The following is a 17,408-nucleotide window of genomic DNA, read 5'->3' as shown; positions in this document are numbered from 1 at the left end:
GGCAGCGGAGTTACAGGAGGTCCACGAGCAACTCCGAAGGCACTTGGAGCTAGCAAAACACGCCTACAAAATGCAGGCAGACAGGCACAGGAGAGTCAGGGAAGACGTCCAGGTGGGGGACTGGGTCTGGTTAGCAGCCCAGGCAGTGCCGGCCAGGACGTTAGCTAAGAAGAAGCTCGGACACAAGCAGCTAGGGCCTTACCAAGTCGAGGCACAAATCAATCCAGTGGCCTTCCGGTTGGCACTCCCGGAGGGCTCCAGAATGCACCCAGTCTTTCATAGATCAGTGCTCACACCCTACAAGGAACCCCACAGGTTTCAGGTGCCAGGGAACGCACCAGACCCACTCAGCAAATCGCCAACAGGGGAGGGTCACCGAGGGCGGCGCCACTCAACGAGGTCATGGAGATTTTAGACTCGAGATGGGGGGAAGAGGGAGTTGAATATCTCCTCGCCAGGGAAGGTACCCCGGCCAGCGCCAACAGGTGGGTACCGTACTATGCAGTGGAGGAGCACTACCTCAAAGACGAGTTCCATGCACTCTTCCCACACAGACCTATGCCGGCAGATTATTTCGACGACTGGCTTTTCACACCCACACTCTCAGCCAGCACGTTCCAGGGGTTCTCATCAGATGAGGAGCCGGCGCCAGACACACAATCCCCGGAGGGATCACTCTCGGGGTTTGCCACAGACCGCTCTTATTGGTGGGACAATCAACCGGAGGTGGGGTGGAGCAGGGAACTGCGGAGGGGGCCCTTACACGCAGCATCGCCCGAGGCAACAGGGGGAGAGACGGACATGGACGTGTTGGGGGAGGATCCTGGGTTCGAGCACAGCTGCAGAGAGATAGAAGCAGAGGAGATTGACGTCGACGAACCCATTACGGACTGGCCGGATCCAGCTGGCGGGCTGCACACCAGGGGGGAAGAACTGTACCCTGCACTCACCCCCACAGCACTGGAGCACCCGGAACCCGCACCCGAAGAAGGGGAGGGGGGAAGGGGGGCTTCGAGGGGGGATGGATGTCAGGGGCTCAGGAGCAGAGGCACAGGGGAGAGAGGAAATGGAGAGCGAAGGGGAAGAATCTGAGGGCAGCGTAGGGGAGTATGAAAGTGGCCCGAGAGATTCCATGAGTCTCTCCAGCGAATCAGAAGATTCCCAGAGGGGGGCGCCAATGGCCAGGGCAAGGGGGGTCCCAGGGGGGACACACCAGAAGCAAGGGGCCAGCGGGGACTCCCAAAGCAGCAGCGGGAGAGCAGGACCAGCTCCTCCACCAGAGTGTAGTGAGGGGGAAGAGTCACATGTATCAGGGCCAGCTTCTCCTCCAGCAGGGAGAGAAGATGAGTCAGGGGTGGCCACGCCTCCATCGCAGAGTGAGGGAACGAAGGGAGAGTCAGGTGCAGCTAGCCTCCCCGAAGGGGGAAGCAGTGACAGGAGCAGTGTAACGGTCAGGAGGAAGGTGGCCGGCTGGGCGCGCGCGCCAAGTTCGAATATACAGGCGCGCGGCATAGCAGGAAACCCGGATTGGGAACCAGGTCCTAAAGCCCGCCGGAGGGAGGGGGAGGACTCAGGAGACTCAGCGTCAGAAGAGTCTAGGAGAGGCGAGACCCCAGCGGACAGGCGGGCCCAGAGGAAAAGAGAGCAAAGGAAGAGGTGGAGCAAGGCTAGAGTCTTAAACTGGTGTCTGGGGGGAGGAGATTCAGACGGAGCTTCGGCGGTCTAGAGTTTGAGACGTAGAGCTGCGCGCCGCGGCTGTGAAAGCGGAACTGAGCTTTAATAAAGACTGTTTTATATAACGACGAACTGGCGTTGGTCCTTTGTGAGCTGGGACCTAGGGCAGCTCTGACACAACGGCTTTTGCTTTGTCTGGACATTTCACTTCCTTTTGGATTTTTGACGGATATGCATGCACAGCCAAAAAACATGAAACCAATCCAAATAAAGCTTATTCGTATTTTTCTATGCAAATAGAAGCAAAATCAATGAGTTTTCGTTTGTTTGGGATTTTATGAAACAAAAGAACTCTGTTTAAAACCCTCCTTTGTTTCGTTTGGGCTTCTTTCACCGCTTTGTGTTTTTTGGGTGAATATGCATTCACACCTAAAGAACCAGAAACCGTGAAATACACCCGAATAAAGTTTGTTCTTTCTATGCAGATGGAATAAAACATAACCAGTTTTCCTTTGCTTGGGATTCTCCCTTCGTTTGCGAATTTTGGGTGCACAGCGAAAGAACCTGAAACCAAGGGAAAGATACCCAAAGAAAGCTTATTCCTCTTTCAGCTATGCATATGGAAGCAAAAACAACGAGTTTTCCTTTCTTAGGGATTCTTTCACTTCGCTTTGCTGTTTTTGTGTGCAAGGCCAGACAACCTGAAACCATGTCAAAGCCCAATCAAAGCTTATTCATTATTTTCTTTGCAAGGTGACCAAAAAACAATGGCTTTTGCTTTGTTTGGACTTTTCATTTTGCGATTTTTGGGTGAATATGCGTTCACAATCAGAACCCAAGTTAAATAAACGTCTTCTTTATATGCATATGGGTGTGCATATTGAAACAAAGTGAACCTGTTTTGCTTTATTTGGCCTTCTTTGTTTTGTCATGTTTGGGTGAATATGCGTGCACACCCAAAAAAACCCGAAACCAAGATAAGCCCAAACAAAACTTATTCGTCTTCTTACTACGCATATGCAACAAAAAACAGCCTGTGTCTCTCTCATTCTCTCTCTTTCCCCCTTCTCTCTCTTCCTTCCCCCCTCTCTCTCCCTTGTCTCTCTCTCTCTCTCTCTCTCTCTCTCTCTCTCTGTCCTTCCTTCCTTGCTTCGTCCTTCCTCCCTTCTCTCTTTCTTTCCTTCCTTCTTCTCTCTCTCTTTATCTTTCTCTCTTCTTTCTCTCTCTTCCCTTCAATCTTTCTCTCCCTATCGCTTTCTCTCTCTCCCTTCCTTCCTCTCCTCTATCCCCATCCTTCAATCTCTCTTCTCTCTCTTTCCTTCCTTCCTTCCTTCCTTCCTTCCTTCCTTCCTTCCTTCCTTCCTTCTTTCTTTCTTTCTTTCTTTCTTTCTCTCCTCTTCCTTCCTTCTTTCCATCTCTCTCCCTTCCTTCCATCTCCCTCTCCCCTTCCTTCCACCCTCTCTTTCTCTCTCTCTTTCCCTTTCTCCCTTTCCTCTTCCTTCCTTCTCTCTCTCTCTCTCTCCTTCCTTCCATCTATTTTTCCTCTCTTTTCCCCTTCCTCTCGCTCTCTCCTCTCTTTCTCCCTCCAATTCTCCCTTTCTCTCCCTCTCTCTTTCCTTCTTCTCTTTCTCTCACCCCTTCCTTCCTTCCTTCCTGCGCTCATTCCTTCCCTCGCTCACGCCTTCCTTCCTTCTCCTGAGCTGTTGAAGGCTTTCTCCATTAGAAGTAGCCCTTGGAATTGGGTGCAGCTGGTGCTGTCAAGGTAGGATCTGTGTCAGATGCTGAATCCGTCTTGCCCCGGTTAGCAACCTGGCTGCCAACTTCTGCACTGGCTTAAATGTCCGAAGTGTCTTTGGAGGCAGCCAAAGCGTCTTTGGAGGCAAGATGCGGACCTTGAGGCTGTCCAGCTGTCATGGCTTTCCCTGTCCGGGGGGGGGGCAGCTGGGTCTCCAGTCGAAGTGGAGGGAAGGCCACAGAGGCCCCCCGGCCTCAAGCAAGGACCCTGAAGCAAAGGACCCCCCTCCTTCCGACAAAGGGTCAGTCGAGGAAGAGCTGCCCACTGGGGTTGCCTTATGATGGGCAAGAGAGCGAAATCATTCAAGGATGAGGCACAGAGAATTTCCGTTAGACTTCTTTCTAGTTTTGCCAAGCCTGCTCCTGTCCCTCTAATAGGAGACTGATCTTCAGATATCAGAAAGTCAAGCTTTGGCTGGGTATAAATTATTGGGTTGTCTTTGTTTTTATTATGTATTTTGTGTGTTTTTTTATTTTGTTTATCTGATGCTGTGAACTGCCCTGAGATTTATGGGTAAGAGGATGGTATACAATTTATTATTATTATTATTATTATTATTATTATTATTATTATTATTATGTAAACTTTAAAAAAAGAAGCCAGGGCCATTTGATAATAATCTGCCAAAATAAAAGTTAGCAACCAGAGGCAGCTAGCTTTAATGGTCGTATCGGATCTTCTTCTCCATCTTTTTCAAATATTTCTAATCTTTCAACTCTTTCCAATCCTCAGTGGGAAAAGAAAATGAAAGCTCACCTCACCAGTGTTTCTAGGGGACCCAAGCACCTGGAGGTCACAGCATTATGGGTGAAAGGATGTCATTGGCAAGGAGGCCTGGGACAATGGGCCAGGTGTTTGCATGTGCCCCCCCCCCCCCCAGTTCAACTACAGCCTCCAGTGGGTTTTCCAGAAGCCATGCAAGATTTTTCAGCCAAGCAGGTCAAGGCAATGTTATTATTACATTGATTAAACTAATTTTATTAAATTTCTATGACACCCCCTCATTGGGGGATCATATGCTTGTTTCACCTCTGCACTCTAAGTTATGGGTGGCCTTTCTCTCTTGCCAGCATTGTATATTGAAAACAAAAAATGCCCAGTTTGAAATTATTATTATAATTATTATACATTTATTTGTACTCTGCCTTTTCCCCTGATGGGGACCCTGTAGTGCTGCAAAGTCAGAAATAAAGGATGTAAACAGACGTTTCTGACTATCTCTTTTCCCTGCCAGGGAAGCAGGAGGGAGGGGGTGTGCATTTCCCACGCTGGGAAGTGTCGCCTATTGAGACCTAGCCTGGATCCTGCGGGGATTGCAGCCAGGGAGGTCACCGGATACCAAGCCGGGAGCCTGGGAGAGTTGCCAGCTTCTCCCGAAGAAGGAGGCTTGTTTCCAACATTTATATATATATATATATATATATATATATATATATATATAGAGAGAGAGAGAGAGAGAGAGAGAGAGAGAGAGAGAGAGAGAGAGTTGTAAAGTATTTTGTACTTCTTTGATTTTACCAACTGAGGGATTGATATAGGCACAAAAGGCCTTATGATCTTCAGATGGACAGCAACTCCGTTGAACCTGTGTGAGTGGTGGAATCTAAAAAATGAAAACACTTTAAAAAAAAAAAAGGTGTTTTGAAGAATATATTGAATTTGCCATAACCTCACAATTGCCATCTAGTGTCACATTTGTATAATGCACCTTAAACACTTCAAACGTTATATTTGCAGCCGTAGAGTTGACTCTGGTGTCCTGGGCAGGGGTGGTTGGGATCCCAGGGTAAATATAAGGCGCAAGATCTTCTAGCACCACAAGTTTTTGCATGCAGTGGTCTCTATGATAAGCCAGTCATGTGTTGTGCTGAGACTTATAGTTTAGGGGCAAACTACAGTTCCCATGATTCTTGGGGGGTGGAGTCATGTGCTGTAATGTTATGCCATGTCCACAGCCACTAACCGCAACAAAGAGGAATACTTTCTGGTGAATTTTCCTTAAATTGTCTCTTCTCAATTATATTTTTAGCATTTCTCCTGAAAAATTTTTATTGATTTGACATTTGTTTTAAATACAGAACGTAATCTGCATTTCATCCAGTGTTTAATCCAGAAGCTGGCCAGTTTGGTGGAAAGATTAGCAGAGCAAATATTAGCACTGCTCGATCCAAGGAATACTTGGAGGCTTTTAAACCAAGCCCGGTCAGAGAGCAGATACTGTACGGTGTGAAAACCCCTATGAAGAAAAAGAGAAAGGTCAGAGCACTTTCCATTGGGAGTTTCCCAGTTTGGGAGAGAGCAGGAAAGCAAAGGTCTTTTTGTAGTCCAACCCTCTGCAAGGGAAGAATCTTTTTGCCCCTCAAACCCAGGTCTTTGAGATGGAAAGTCTCCTGCTCTACAGACTGAGCTGTCGCAGTGATTTTCGGCGTCTGGGCATGCGCAGAAGCAATTTCCAGAGCCGCAGACACACACAGATGCGATTTCTGTGGGAGTGATCTGGCCCATGGCCTTGCCAACCCCTGGGTTAGGGTTAGGATTTTGTTAGGGGTAGGGTTCCCTTCTTGCCAGGGAACTCTGGGAACATGGGGCTCAAAGGATGGCCCTGAGATTAAGAGTCTTGTGCTCTGCCCAATGAGCTATATGGATTGATTTAAATAACAAACACTATTTTTTATTATTTAATAATTTACAGTGATGTAAAATAAAGGGCAATATAAATAAATAAATAAATAAATAAATAAATAAATAATCCCTCAACTGCCAAAACAAATGGTCTTGTAGCACTGTAAAAACTAACAGATTTTGGGGAAACTTTTTTAAGAGGGGGCCTTGGTGAGTGCTAAGAGGGTGCCATGGAGTCCACGTGCCACCCTGGGAACCTCAGTCTGGACCCTAATGATGAAGCGAATCACCAGTCCCTAAATAATGGGAACACCATATGTAACATTAACCCCACAAGAGAGGTTGGTCTTTGTTCTCGGCTGGGAGCAGAGCGATTGAGAGAGTGAGGAGGTGCAGGCACAGTAGGTGAGAGATCCTCCCAGGTTGTCCTTGTTACAGTTCAAAGGCCTGGGACGTGCCTCCTTCGCATCCAGCTCACCAAGGCCACTTTGCACGACACCCACCTCCCAAAGAAGAGAATTACAGAGTCTCATGTGCCTTCCATTTCGGGAGAAACTTCTCAAAGGAATATTTGCTCCCTTACAGGTTAACGGGTGACCTCTCCCTTCTGTTTTAGCTGATTCTGGAAAAACAAAACACTATGGGTAAAATTTTCTGTCCTGGATTGTTGATATTCTCCTGTGTTTTGGCAGGTGAGCTCGTCAGAGTGTTAAATAAATTTATCCCAGCAACACAAATGAGGGATGTGGTTATTTAGCAAACGCAGGGGAGTTTTCCTATTTGTTCCTATTTCCTATTTGTTCTTTGACTGTTTGTGCATTAAATTGTGCAAAGATGTGATTTCTCCAGGCCAATGAGACATGGCCTGGAGAATGTGGATGGAGGAAAGTTTTTCTCCCTCTCATAATGGTAGAACTCATGGAGCTGGACGCTGGAAGATTCAGGACACATCAAAGAAAGGAAGTACTTCTTTGCAAAGCGCACATTATGGAACTCCCTGCCACAAGAGGCAGTGGTGGCCACCAACTTGCAACTTCCGCTCAGGATTTTCCCCAGGGTAAGCCCCATTTCAGCCAGCATACTTTGCACCCTCCTCAAATGCTTTGGCCTGGTTGGGAGGTTTCCTGGTAACCCCCTCCCTTCCGGTGGTGCCAATGTTCCCCTGGCCTCGAATGCCCCCTTGACCGGTCACCGCAACCCCGTTCATCTCCACTGTCGCCACAGTCCTCGGTGCAGGCAGGGGCCACGCAGCTGCTTGGCAGGCACGGCTTGCCTGGGGTGCAGCTCCAGGGACTTGGAAATGTTGGGACGGTTAATGAGTTGCCTCCAAGCAATCTATCTGGTTGGCCAGGTTTTGGGGAGGCGGAAAATAAAGCTTTACTTTGGGGGCCACAGTTCATGAACTACACGTTGTCCAGTGCCACACTCGCCACCGAGGAGAAGGTCACCTGCGCTCTTGACATGCTCCAGATAAGGAGCCGGCCGGGGAGGGCGAGGAGCCCAAGACCTAACTGGAAAGCACTGTGGACTCTTCCGGTGTAGGCCAGCAGGGGGCGCCAGGTGCCTGAGGATGAGGCAGGGCTTCACCACAGGGGACAATGTGGTTGCCGTGGCTCAGCTCCACAGGGAAGCTTCCGTTGAGTCCTGCACAGGAAGGGCGGAGGGGTGAGGAACCAGGCGTCATCTTGCCTGGCCCCTGCAGGTGGGAACCATAGTTATATAAACAGAGGAGATGGGACCCGGGGGTCATCTAGCCTGACCCCTGCGAGAATTGCAGAATGACATCTCATCTCAACTGCTCTCATTTTTATCAGTCAGCTGCCAGGAATCCCAACGGGGGACGGGAAGCAGGGCATCAGTAAATTTCATGATAAGAATGGTATTTCATTATGCTGGCCCTACCAGGCGGGTCAGTGGTCTGGAAATCAATAAATAATAATTATATGATAGCACCACGATATGTCCTGCAGCTTAGAAATGTACGGAATTACGACAACTGTGCCTGGTGGCATTTCCTCCACACAGGGAAAAAGGCCAAGTACATGGCTCTGCTCCTGTTGGTTTTCCGACCAGTGCCCCAAGCTTACCTTTCTCAGCCATACTGTACCAGGTGCGGAGTTCACAGGCTGTGGCTGCGTCACTCATGGTCAGGGAGCGGAGTCAGGCGGCTTGGTTCGCTGCTCCGAGGTGCTCATGTACCAGCCTGGTTGGGGGGTGCCAGGTCAAAGGGGTGCTCTAACTGCTAAGCAATGCTTCTCTGCCTTTCAAATGAAGCAAGTTTACCCTGGTCGGTGCCCAGAATGTGGTTGAAGGGGGAGTCGGAGCCGCACACCCAGCCTCTGCCCCACCCTGGGCACCACCAGTACCCAGACATGCTGACGTCCTCCCAGCTGCAGGCGGTGCCTTCAAAGTCGCAGGCCAAGGTGACACTTGGCGGTTCCAGCCCATTCCGGTAGCCTAGAAGGAGAAGGAATCAGGCGCCCTGAGCAAGCTACAGTTCCCAGAATTCAGGACACCAAGTGATGTTCCTCCCATGAGCTACAGTTCCCAGAGTTCCCTAGGAAAAGAAATGGGCTTGGGAACTAGATCTGTCAAGGGATTCGCAACCCTCAACACCCAGAGCAAGCAATAGTTCCCATGGTGCTTTGGGGAACATCGTGGGAACTGTAGTTTGTTCTGTTTCCCACAGAGACCCTCTCAGAGTTATAACTCCCAGAGTTCCCTTGGGAAAGGTTGTGCAGAATATTCTCTCCCCCCATAGGAAACTACAGTTCCCAGGGTGCTTTGAGAGATGCCGTGATGGGTTAAATACTATCTGCGAGGGGAATTGAAGCACATCTCCCTGATTCCTTTGGTGACGCCAAAACTAGTGTCAATGGATCTTGTCAGAGCAATCCCAGCAGTCGCAGGCAAAGTTGCAGGCGCCAGCACTTGGCTTCCTGGAGGCGGCCCAGCTAAGAAATGGAGGCCCAGCTAGGGGAAAAAAAGGGGGAAGTGCCATTAAAAGGAGAGTAACAGTGAGAGAGATAGGGAGCATGGGAGACATGGAAGGGGCATCAAGAGGCATCTAGTCCAACCCACTGAAAGGAAGCTCAGAGCTATAATTCCCAGGACTTCTTTGGGAAATGAAAGAGGGAAGAGAGAGAAATAAAAAGCATAGAGAGAGGGATGGGATTCACAGCCCCCCCCTCCCTCACCCCAGCCCAGCAGGGCACCCCTCAGGCGCGCCGTCCTCACAGCAGCACCCAGCAGGCCTTCGCCCCCCACCTTATCTGCAAGCCGGCAGGGTGAGGGGGGCCAAAGGTTGGCAGGGCGGAGGCCCCTGTACCCCAAAAGACGCCCAGGGGGACAGAAGCCCACCTTGTGGGGCTACCCTGGCCTCCTAGGCGCTTCTTCTCTCGGGTGGAGCCTCCCGTGCCAGTGGCAGTCTACCTGGGCAGCTCCTGAAGGAGCTTAGCGCTCAGGGAAATGCTGCAAGGAAGAGAAGGAGGAGGAGAATAAGGATAATACTGAGGATAATGATAACAGCAGCAGCAGCAGCAGCAGCAACAACAAACCAGAGAAAGGCTAAGGCCCCTAAGGCACTGTTGGAACTCCTCCCTGAGGGGATGGGGGGGCTCCACCCTTCCTTCTCCACAGGGACCCCTAACGTCTCCTGGGACCCCTCAAGAGATGAGGCGCCCACCTCACAAGGGAGACCAGTGCCACAAAATGGCCAGGCTAGGCCCAACTGCCCTCAACCAATATGGCGGTGGTGGCATGTCTTCATTTGCCTCTCCTCTGGTGGCGCCTCTTTCCGGTCACTCTGCCTTCATCCAAAATGGCCTCCTAGGACCCCTAGGACACGTGCACAGCAGCAACATCAACAATAAAAACAGCAGCAGCAGCAAACAAACATTTGTGAGCCAAAATGGCGACGGAGGTAGCAGCCTAGCCAGAACCTCCTGCCTTCAATTAAGCTTTTAATTAGGTTTTAGCCATCTTCTGACCCTATGTTTATATTTTTAGTTGTCATTTTGTTTTCTTTGCTTTTAGCCTAATGGTTTATTGTTTTAATGTTTTATTATCTACTGTTTTATGGCTCAATTCGATTTAGCGTAAGAAGGAATACTAAAGAAGGTAGACTGCAGTCTTTGCAACTAACACACAGCTTTCATCCATTGAACATAAGACCTGGCCTTGATCTGATAAAAGGTCCAGTCATGGCCGACTGTGAGATTGCGCACTCCTCTCGCTTTATTGGCCGAGGGAGCCGGCGTACAGCTTCCGGGTCATGTGGCCAGCATGACTAAGCCACATTTGGCAAACTAGAGCAGCGCACTGAAACACCATTTACCTTCCCGCTGGAGCAGTACCTATTTATCTTACTTGCACTTTGACATGCTTTCAAACTGCTAGGTTGGCAGGAGCAGGGACCGAGCAACGGGAGCTCACCCCGCTGCTAATTATGCCTGCTAGAAGGAAAAAATGAGGCATTAAGAGCCAAAACAGCATATCATATTTTTCACTCTGTAAGACGCACCAGACCACAAGTTTTTGGAGGAGGAAAACAAGAAAAAAAATATTCTGAATCTCAGAAGCCAGAACAGCAGGAGGGATCGCTGTGCGTGAAAGAAGCAATCCCTCTTGCTGTTCTGGCTTCTGGGATAGCTGCGCAGCCTGCATTCGCTCCATAAGACGCACACACATTTCCCCTTACTTTTTAGGAGGGAAAAAGTGAGTCTTATAGAGCAAAAAATACGGTAATTGGGACTCACAATTCCTCCAACGCAGAGAAGTGGCAGAAAGCCAACACCTTCATTCCTAGCTCGGAAACAGAGCAAATTGTGAGTAATGTTGCTGGGGGAACCCTCCCCCACTCTAAGAAGGAAGGAGATGATCCGACCCCTCCCCCCTTTCAAGGAGGGAAGGAGATGATTTCACCCAGAAAACAGGAGTAGGAGGGATCCCCCCCATCCCAAATGCTGACCCACCCATGTCTTTAGAACAAGACAAATAGAGGAACTTGTTTCCAGCAGATTCCAGATATATACCCTTACCAAGAGATTTATATGATGTCAGCAGAAACTATGGTCTAATTAGTTCTTCAAAGACTGAATGAAATTTTCACCAAAATAACTAATATAGAGGAATACTTGGATAATTGCCCTCCCTCTATAAATGCCCAAAGGGCTAAAAGGAGGATTAGACACAACTATGCCAGCGAACTATCAGTACAAGTCATGGATGAAATAAAGCCTTGCCAGGTCCTCCAAGTGAACCAGATAATGCTTGAGATTCATCAAAATGAGTACAAGTGGATGAATCGCAGGTTAATTATGACGTCCTTATCTCAGCTTGTGACCTGCCATTACCAAAAAGTAGATCTGAAAAATTTCCATTTCCTGCCCAGCATAAGAAACATCACACACCTATTTATGACTTTTAGAATGCCAGCTCTTCCATCTCGACTTATGGAGATGAAAAACATTTTATGGCGGTCTCACCTTCTTTACCTGATAAGGGTTTTCAAGGATGAGACAGTGAGGCAGCCAGTCCCCGGCAGAGAACCAAAGCAAACGCCAATAAGAAACAATACCTGCACGAAGGAGGAAGAGAAACCCGTGACTTTGGAATTAGAAGAATTAGAAGAACTGAAGAGGAGATTATTGAGCATAAAGAGCATAAAATCTCAATTGAGCATAAAATCTCAATTCAAAACATAAGGACATTATAGCTCGGAACACTATATGCCCAATAGCCCTTCATCTCGAGGAAAGACGACTATGCAATTCCCTGATCTTTCCCCAAGCGATAGCGATGGAGAAGATGAACCTGGCAACTCTGACACTCTCATGGCAACAACTTCTAAAGAACTTCATGTCGCAGATAGATTGCTGAAACCAAGCACCCAGGCTATACTTGGGCCTTTGCCTAATACTCCTAAAACTTACAAGAATGACTCACCCAAAGGGTGAGATAGGACGGACGGAGTCTCTGAACATGAAGCGGCTCTCTGCTGGCTAGTGACCTCCATTTTACAGCACATGCCTCTTTAATACTCCCAAAGGCACAGAAAGAGTTAATAGCCTGGCTACCTTATGAGGGAGAGAGGGATTGACAGTTAGTGGACCAGTGTGGGGCTCCCCTCGCTACCTGGGGTGTGGCTGGATGGGTTTTACCTATTGGGGATGTTTGTCCTGCTGATTTTTCATCTCAATATCATACCTTTTCAATTTGGGAGACTTGGCCCAGGGATGTTATGTTATCATTCCTCTACAGGGGAGGCTAGCGTGGGGTCTGGGATTGCCACCGTCAAAGGGCAAGGGAGGTACGGCAGTGGGGGTAAATATTATCTATGAAGGATTTTGAGATGCGGTGATGCTCGAACCCCTTCCAAGCTACGCCCCATCCCAAGGGACATGAGCAGGGATTATCCACCTCCGTCATTGGTGCTGTGCAATGCCAGGTCCATAGGCAATAAAACTGCCACCTTGCGAGACTTATCTCGCTGGGGGTTGACCTGGCTTGTGTGACAGAGACCTGGGTGCACGAAGGCGAAGTATTCACCTTTTATGAGATGTCACCACCAGGTTTCTCCATCCTCCACCAATCGGGGACTGTGGGTCGGGGGGGAGGGTTAGCGTTGTTAATCCAGAAGGATTGCTCTTTCAGGGCTCTGCCATCACCATCAATCTCCAGCATTAAATGTGCTGGCCTAGTGTGGGGCACAAAGGAGAGCTTGGCTGTCTGGCTGGTGTACCAACCACCAGTAGCCACCCTGTCAGGCCTGTTGGATGTGGTGGCAGGCTGGGTCTTGGAGGTTTTGGGGGACTTCAATGTCCATGCTGATGCCACCCCCTCCTCACAGGCTCTGGACCTGGTGTCTTCCATGGCAATATTAGGGCTCTCACCACATGCTGGATTTGATTTTTGGTGTGGGTATAGTATGATTTTTGGTGAGGATCATGTCCTCACTTGTGGAAGTGCCATGGTCTTATCACTACATTCTGAAAGCCAGGATTGACTTCCCGCCCCCACCCCGCTTGGGTGGTGAGCCTATTTGGGCTTGATGTATTGATGTAATGAGGCACAGAATAATGTAAAATTACAAAAGGGACAAGATAGGGTTGACCCCTGTCACTGTTATTGTTTATTTTAGTTACTGTTTATTTTATTGTTTATTGTATATTTGTATTAGAGACCCTGGCAAGGAACAAAAGATCTGATGAAGAAATAAAAGGTATAACAGATGGGTGCACAGCAAATAAAAGGAGATCATATGCAGATGACCTTGTAGGAAACCTGTTGGCGAGTATACCAAATATACACAATATCTGAGGTCGGACAGGTGGCAGGATTCAAGTTAAATAAAAATAAAACAAACCTACTGGTGAAAAATATGACAGAACAAAATAAAAATGAGCTACAAGTAGCAACACAATTGATAATTGAGGGGAAAGGGGAAGGCATGGCTAACAGTCAAGAATATAAATATTTTTAAGGATAGGTATTGTCAGAGCTGCCTCCAGGTCCCAGCTCACAGAGGACCAACGCTAGCCGGTAGTAATGTACAAAAGTCTTTATTGAAGTACAGTTTCCATTTTCAAGCCGCAGCTAGAAGCTAGACCGGCGAAGCTCCGTCTGAGTCTCCACCCCCCGTACACCAGTTTAAGACTCTAACCTTACTCCACCTCTTCCGTCTCTCCTTTCTCCTCTGGGTCCTTCTGCCCCCCGGGGTCTCCTCCTTTCTGGACTCTTCTGACGCTGACGCTGACCCCCCTGAGTCTCCTCCCTCCTTTCTGCGGGCTTTAGGACCTGGCTCCCTATCCGGGCTACCAACTGCGCCGCCCTCCTGTACATTTGAACTTGGCGCGCGCGCCCAGCCTCCAACCTTCCTCTTGACCGTTTCCTCGCTCTCCGATGGAGGCGTGGCCAATCCTGACTCATCTCCTCCCGCTGGCGGTGAGCCGCCTGATCCCGATACCTGGGACTCCTCCCCCCTACTGCGCTCTGGTGGGGAAGCTGGTCCTGATTTCCAACTGCTGCTCTCTGAGTCCCCTCTGGCCCCTTCTTCCTGGGGTGTCCCCCTAGGCACCCCCCTTGCTCTGACCATGGGAGCCCCTTTCTGTGAATCTTCTGATTCGCTGGAAAGACTCAGAGACCTCGGGCCGCTGTCATCGCTAACATTTCCTTCGGATTCCTCCCCCTCGCTCTCTATTTCCTCCCTTTCCTGTGCCTCTGCTCCTGAGCCCCTGACATCCATCCCCCCCTCGAAGCCCCCCCTTCCCCCCTCCCCTCCTTCAGGTGTGGGTACTGGGTGCTCCGTCCTTGTGGGGGTGAGTGCCGGATACAGTTCGTCCCCCGTGGCGTGCATCCAGCCGGATAAGTCCGGCTCGTCCTCCGTGCTCTCGCCGACGTCGATCTCCTCTGCTTCCATCTCTTTGCCTCCGTGCTCGAACCCAAGGTCCTCCCCCAACACGTCCATGTCCGTCTCTCCCCCGGTCTCCTCTGGGGACGTTGCCTGCCCAGGACCCCCCAGCCACTTCCTGCGCCACTGCTCCTCTGGTCGATCGTCCCACCAATAAGAGCGGTCTGAGGCGTGATCCCTCCGGGGAACGTGTGTCTAGTGCCGGTTCCTCGTCCGAGGCGAACCCCTGGAACGTGCTGGCTGAAAGTGTGGGTGTGAAAAGCCAGTCGTCGAAATACTCGGCTGGCATGGGCCTGTGTGGGAAAAGGGCATGAAACTCGTCTTTAAGCAGAGGTTCCTCCAAAGCATAGTCCGGCACCCAACTGTTGGCGCTGGCCGGGGTACCTTCTCTGGCGAGAAGATACTCAACCCCCTCTTCCCCCCATCTCGAGTCTAAAATCTCTGTGACCTCGTTGGTGGGCTCCCCCCTTGGCGACCTCCCCCTTGTGGGAGGCTCTCTGAGCGGGTCTGGTGCCGTCCCTGGCTCCTGAAATCTGTGAGGTGCCTTGTAGGGCGTGAGCACTGATCTATGGAAGACCGGGTGCATTCTGGACCCCTCCAGAACTGTCAACCGGAATGCCACTGGATTGACCTATGCCTCGACTTGGTAAGGCCCTAGCTGCTTATGTCCGAGCTTCTTCTTCGCTAACGATCTGGCCGGCACTGCCTGGGCTGCTAACCAAACCCAGTCTCACACCTGTATGTCCTCCCCAACCCTTCTGTGTCTGTCAGCCTGCAGTTTGTATGCGTGCTTTGCTAGTTCTAACTGCCTTCGAAGCTGTTCGTGGACCTCCTGCAACTCTGACGCGAAGGCGTCCGCTGCCTGTGGCTCCCCCTCCCCCACTCTCTCTAATCCCGGGAAGGTTCTGGGATGCCTCCCATTGTTGGCGAAGAACGGTGTCACCCCCGTGGACACGTGCTTCGTGTTGTTGTAGGCGAACTCAGCGAGCGGCAGGTAGTCCACCCATGTTGCAGGCTGCTGATTCGCGTAGCATCTCAGGTACTGCTGCATGATGGCGTTGACCTGCTCCGCTTGTCCGTTGGTCTGCGGGTGTCTCACCGACGCTAGGTTGATCTTGACGTTCAGGATGCCCATCAACTTCTGCCAGAAGTTCAAGATAAACTGCCGCCCCCGGTCGGACAGGATAGACCGTGGTAGACCGTGAACCTTGAACACGTGGTCTATGAACAGTTTGGCGGTCTGTTCCGCCGTGGCCACCTTCGCGCACGGAATGAAGTGGGGCATTTTGGTGAACATATCCACCACCACTAGCACTGCTGTCTTGCCCCTCGAGCTGGGTAGATCCGTGACAAAGTCCAGGGCCACCCTCTCCCACGGTTCGAGCGGTGTCTGCAGCGGTTCCAGCAGTCCCGCCGGCGGTTTGTGCACTGGTTTGGCCCTTTGGCAGGTGTCGCACCTCGAGACGTAGTCTGCGACTTCCCCCCGCATCTTGGGCCACCAAAAGTCTCTGGCTACTAATTCTACCGTCTTCTCTTTGCCAAAGTGCCCGGCGGTGGGTGCGTCGTGCAACTGTTGTAGTACCTTCGCGCGGAGGTCGTCTCCCGGTACGTAGAGGGCCCCTTTGCGGATGAGCAATCCGTCGCGTATCTGGAACTCATCATCCTTCGCCGTGCCCCTGTGCACCTCCTCCATCTTGGCTTGTGCGAAGGAGTCCTCCTGCAGCGCGCGACGTACCGCATCCAGGTCCACGGTTGCCGAAGCGCACGCCCACGCTTTCGGTGCGAAAATGTGCTTGGCTGCCGCTGGTGCCGCCTCCTCGAGGTATTGCGGCTTCCTGGACAGTGCATCCGCCATGACGTTGTTGTCGCCTGGGATGTACTCTATCCTGAAGTCAAAATCCGCAAAGAACTCCACCCAGCGTATGTGCCTCTGGTTCAGGAACCGTGCCGTGCACCAGTACTCCAGGTTCTTATGGTCTGTGCGTACCTGCACTGTGTGTTTGGCTCCGATAAGGAAGTGCCGCCACGCCTTGAATGCTGCATGAATGGCTAGCAACTCCCTGTCCCAGATGGTGTAGTTCTGCTCCGACTTGCTGAGCTTCCTGGAGTAGAAGGCGCACGGCCTCCAGTCCCCATGCGGGTCTTGCTGCAACAGGACTGCTCCCACGGCCCTGTCTGAGGCGTCCGTTTCAACCCTCATCGGTCTGCTGGGATTCACATGCAGTAGCTGCTCTTCGGACGAGAAGAGACACTTGAGTTTCTGAAAGGACTGCTCCGCCTGCTCCGTCCAGATGAACTTCTTCTTCTTGGAGCTGAGCGTGTCGGTAATGGCCGCCGTCTGCATAGCGAACCCCTTGATGAACTTGCGATAAAAGTTTGCAAAGCCGACAAACCGCTGGACCTCCTTCCGATTGCGTGGGCTCTTCCAGTCCAACACTGAGCGAACCTTGGCGCTGTCCATGGCGAGCCCCTTGTCCGATAATTTGTAGCCCAGGAAATCCACCTCCGTCATGTCGAACTGGCACTTCTCCAGCTTGGCGTACAGTCTGTGCTGCTGTAGTCTCTGCAGAACTTCCTTGACGTCTCTCTCGTGAACCTCCTGCGATTCTGAAAATATCAGGATGTCGTCCAGGAAGCAGACGCACTTCTTGTAGAGGAGTCCCGCTAACACGTGATGCATGAAGGCTTGAAAACAGTGGGAGCCATTTTGTAATCCAAACGGCATAACTCTGTATTCATAGGTGCCCAGGGGTGTGAACATGGCCGTCTTCCACTCGTCGCCCTCCCGTATACGAATAAGGTTGTACGCCCCTCGCAGATCCAACTTGGTGAAAACGCGTCCTTTTCTCACCGTCGCGAGCAGGTCGTCGATTTTGGGCATGGGGAAGGCCGTGGGCTTGGTTTTCG

General features: G+C 50.8%; 1 long non-coding RNA gene across 1 annotated transcript; it reads right to left on the bottom strand.

The window, feature by feature from the left end:
* Nucleotides 1-5,104: 5,104 nt before the first annotated feature.
* On the bottom strand, nt 5,105-10,315 carry LOC114589797 (uncharacterized). Its single transcript, XR_013391722.1, has 2 exons — nt 9,452-10,315; nt 5,105-9,064 (listed from the first exon to the last, which is right to left on the bottom strand). It is a non-coding gene; the product is annotated as an uncharacterized LOC114589797 (long non-coding RNA).
* Between the last annotated feature and the right edge of the window lie 7,093 nt (nt 10,316-17,408).

This window comes from Podarcis muralis, chromosome 2 (genome assembly GCF_964188315.1).
Source record: "Podarcis muralis chromosome 2, rPodMur119.hap1.1, whole genome shotgun sequence".
NCBI lineage: Eukaryota > Metazoa > Chordata > Lepidosauria > Squamata > Lacertidae > Podarcis > Podarcis muralis.
Note: the sequence above shows the minus strand (reverse complement) of the source record. Positions and strands in the feature narration are given on the sequence as shown.